Source organism: Mastomys coucha, unplaced genomic scaffold (genome assembly GCF_008632895.1).
Source record: "Mastomys coucha isolate ucsf_1 unplaced genomic scaffold, UCSF_Mcou_1 pScaffold4, whole genome shotgun sequence".
Classification (NCBI taxonomy): domain Eukaryota; kingdom Metazoa; phylum Chordata; class Mammalia; order Rodentia; family Muridae; genus Mastomys; species Mastomys coucha.
This window is the reverse complement of record NW_022196910.1, coordinates 11,109,253-11,114,147: the sequence shown is the minus strand read 5'-3', so window position 1 is coordinate 11,114,147 and position 4,895 is coordinate 11,109,253.

Genomic DNA, 4,895 nt, shown 5'->3' with positions numbered 1-4,895 from the left:
GAGTTCAAATCCCAGCAACCACATGGTGACTCACAACCACCTGTAATGAGATCTGACGCCCTCTTCTGATGTGTCTGAAGACAGCTACAGTGTACTTAAATAAAATAAATAAATCTTTAAAAAAAAACCATAGTCTTAGTATATATATATATATATATATATATATATATATATATACTCCCTCCAGGATAAACTAGAAGCCACCATCCCCTGCCTCAGTTTCAACTTCTTTTACGTGAATTTGATAATGCCAAATGTGGCTATTGATAATCTTACATGACTACAGGTTTAGTTGTCTTAGAGTTTCTATTGCTGTGAAGAGACACCATGATCTTGGCAATTCTTATAAAGCAAAACATGTAATAGGGATTGGCTGTTGTGTGTAGCTTTTGCTACTCTGTGCCTTAATGCTCTGGGAATGGGCCGTGCTACCCACCCAGAGAATACTGGATTCACAGATAAATACACAGGTACACATGCTGTTCAGTTTCAACCTGCCCCTTTGGCTCAACTGCTGGGTGCTTCCAATCTACCCTGGCTAGCATGCCCTTTCCCAATACACCCAGTTTCGCACTCTAAATCTGCCCTAGCTTCAGCTGCTCAGCCACCTTCAGTCCCAGCTCAACACCCCTGCCTGGAAAAGCTGCCTGTGGCCACTGCCCAAGATCTCACATGGCTGGTTGGATTTTCTCCCTCCAAAGCATGGAGAAAACCTCCTTTTCTCTCTCTTCTTTCCCTCTCTCTCCTGCCTCTACTAGCTTGCTTGCTGGGATTGGAAGTCCCACCTATTCTGCTCAGCTCATTGGCTGCTGGTGTCTTTATTGATGGACCAAGAACCAATTGGGGAACAGGACCTTAGCATCAGCACCACCCCTACAGCTGGCTTACAGTTTCAGAAGTTCAGTTCACTATCCTCATGGCAGGAAGCATGGCAGCGTGCAGGCAGACATGGTCCTGGAGAAGGAGCTAAAAGTTCTACATTTCAATCTGCAGGCAGCAGGAAACTATGTGCCATACTGGGTGGAGTTTGAGCATATGAGACCTCAAAGCCTGTCCCCTTTGCGACATACTCCAAGAAGGCTATGTCTTAGTCAGGGTTTCTATTCCTGCACAAACATCATGACCATGAAGCAAGTTGGGGAGGAAAGGGTTTATTTGGCTTACTTCCACATGGCTGTTCATCACCAAAGGAAGTCAGGACTGGAACTCAAGCAGGTCAGGAAGCAGGAGCTGATGCAGAGGCCATGGAGGGATGTTCTTTAGTGGCTTGCTTCTTTCTCCTGGCTTGCTCAGCCTGCTCTCTTATAGAACCCAAGACCTCCAACCCAGGGATGGCACCACCCACAAGGGGCCCTACTCCCTTGATCACTAATTGAGAAAATGCCCCACAGCTGGACCTCATGGAGGCACTTCCCCAACTGAAGCTCCCTTCTGTGATAACTCCAACCTGTATCAAGTTGACACACAAAACTAGCCAGTACAGGCTATAACTACTCCAAGAAGGCCACGCCTCCTAATGTAGTCACTTTCTATGAGCCAAGCATTCAAACACATGAGTCTTTGGAGACCTTATCTATTCAAACAATCACAGCTATGCTTGGTAGATGCAGCACGTTGTGATACAGATACTTAAGTTATATAGAGAAGAGATAATCGAATACAACCATATTAAATAATCAATTTGTGACTAAATCATACCCAGTAGAATTCTAGCCTAAAATCCTAATATATGGACCCTTGGTATCCCTTGTGGTGCATGATGCAAATTCCAGACCCAGAACTAGAATTACATGTATACCTCTATGTCACAGCCCCAGAAAACCAAAATCCATGAGACATGAAAGATTTTGCAAGGAGAGCCAATCTAAATCCTCTTCTTTCAAGCAGGTGATAAGATAGCTGTCTGGGTGGAAATTTTCCTCTTCCCCAGGGATACCTTGAAATCTAATGAGTTTGACCTTTACTAGTGAGTTCCCTTCCCCTTTGATGAACAGATCCAAGTGAGATGGCACAAACCCAGTTCCAAGTGATCTTGGTGCTGCAGCAAACTTGCATCTCCATCTAACCAGCCTGATGTGAGACATCTTAGGTTGGAGACAAACTTTAGATCAAAACAGATGGTAAAGTTAGCATGTGACTGGTTTTGCTAGAGTTTTATAAATCCTGTACATATTCCTTCCTGCTTTGTAACCTTCCTGGTGAAACATAAAAGAAACATGTATTTACCTCAAATAGGGAAGGAACAGACAGACCTAAGAAAGATTCCACGAGCCCCAGCTTATAAGTAACTTTAATGTTGTTGCTTACAGGAGCATGGGCAACTTGTGAGCAACTGTGCAGTAGAAAAGTCTTACCACTAATCTCAAGCATTTTTCTTTAACCTCTTTTCTTTTTCTTTTTTAAAGTATTATTTATTTGTTTTATATATGAGTACACTGTCACTGTCTTCAGACATACCAGAAGAGGGCATCCATTACAGATGGTTCTGAGCCATCATGTGGTTGCTGGGAATTGAACTCAGGACCTCTGGAAGAGCAGACAGTGCTCTTAACCACTGAGCCATCTCTCCAGCCCCCTTAACCTCTTTTCTTTGAGATGGGATCCAATGCAGCTGAAACTAGCCTTAAACTTGCTCTAGAGCCAAGGCTGGCTTTGAACTCCTGATTTTCCTGTATCTTCCTTCCAAGGATTGTGATTACAGGTATGTGTTAACATGCCTATCTACGTTTCTACATCTCTTTAAGATGGAATCTAAAAATAGTTTCTTGTGACTCCTTCCCTCTTTAAGAAGGAATGTTTTGTCCCATCACCATTGATCTTGCTAAGTGATGTGTGCTCTTCATGTTTCCTTTCCATTACTGTGGCCAAGGCTTCCTGGGATCACTTCAGCCTTTCTGCTGCATGGTGATGCTGCGCATGTCTAGTGTGCAGGAAACAACTATGTCACATTCCCCAGAGAAAAAAAATTATAAGGAAACTCGGTCCAATAGCCTTGAATACTAATAATAAATCTGTAGGTCTGGCTCAAGTCAGTGTATCATTTATGGGCTATGTACATTTCCTCTTTATTATTTTAAAACTCATTAGATTAAAAATATAAAGCAGCTGGGCAGTGGTGGTGTACGTCTTTAATCCCAGCACTTGAGAGGCAGAGGCAGGTGGATTTCTGAGTTCGAGGCCAGCCTGGTCTACAGAGTGAGCTCCAGGACAGCCAGGGCTACACAGAGAAACCCTGTCCCAAAAAACTGAAAAACAAAAACAAATAAGAAACAAAAACAAAAAAAGAAAGAACATATAAAGCATGTGCTATTTGTAATAAGTGGACAGTAGTGAGATCTATGAAAGACAATGATCACACTTCTATACCCAGTGCTGTACTCTCTAGGCAACCAACAACAAAATTTTAGTGTACATCTTTCCACTTCATTTTCTATGTCTGCACAAACATATAAAGGCATGGATGTCACCTGTCACAGTGTTATTCTAACACTCAAGAGACTGAGGAGCTTGAATTGAGGCCAGCCTCAATTCAAGAGAATTCAATTTTGAGATCCTGTTTCAAAAGCAGAAACAAAAATGAATAAATCATGTAAAATTGTTTCATGTTCCTATTGCAAACATTAGTCTGAAATTTTACTTTTTTCTTTGCTTAACACATTTTTATACTTCTGCAAGGACTTACGTATAGCATATGTAGACATACTTACGTTATTTTTAGTAATGACATGAATCTGCATTAGTCTTGTCCTTATGGAGAAGTACTCAGACTGTGTCTCCTGTCTCTTCCTCGCTCTACTCCCTTGAAACAGAACCTAAGGATAACCCTAGCCCTTATTTTTCATTTTTGTTTGTTTTTTGAGACAGGGTTTCCCTGTGTAGCCTTGGGTATCCTGAAACTCACTCATAGACCAGGCTGGCCTCGAACTCACAGATATCCACCTGCCCCTGCCTCCTGAGTGCTGGGACCAAAGGTATGCACCACCCCCAGCCACCAGCCTCTCTTTACTAGACACAGTCTCACAGGTTGCCCTGATGGGCTTTGACTCACTCTGCAGCTTTAGGCAGGCCTTGAACTTTCTTTGCTTTTTGAAGATTTATTTTATTTTTAAAATCGCAGTTATTTCTTTTATATATTTTTTGAGATTAAAATATAGTCACACGACTTCCCCTTTCCTTCCCTCCTTCCAACCCTTCCCATACATACCTCCTCGATCTCTTTCAAATTTATGGCCTCTTTTTCATTACTTGTTGAAACACACATATATGTCTATTATAAACACATATATTCCTCAACACATAAATCAGACTCGCTAACACAACTGTCTAAACATGAGCAGAACAAGGACAAACAGCCACAGACACGCTAATGTGGGCGGGGAGAGCTCACGAAGCCTCAGCCCTACTGGGAACTAAGGGTCACTAAGGATGCTGACAGCAGAGAAAAGCACAATAATTGGTTATCCAATTCCACGTGGTCAGCCCGGAAAACACCTACAGGTAGCATTATATAGGCCTTGAACTTGTTTTGTAGTCCTCCTGCCAAACCTCCCAGAGCAGCTGGGATTACAGGGATGCAGTCCCGGGCACAGCCCTGGGACTGCAGGGATGCAGTCCGGGGCATAGCCCTGGTCTCCTTATTAATTCACTACAAATGCTGTGCTCAGTGTGTATCTGTAGTTACGTAGAAAACTATAGTGATGCATTTCTTTCTGGGGGCCGAAACCGTCAGCAGTTCTGGATCAAAGGCGGTGGCATAATAAATATGCTGTGAATTATAATCATCCCTTCCCCAAACAGTGATTTATGCTTCCACCCTCCCCCAAGTCCTCAACATGGGCAGCAGTTGTTAGTTGGCCTTTACCTGTTTTTATTTTATTTTATTTTATTTTATTTTA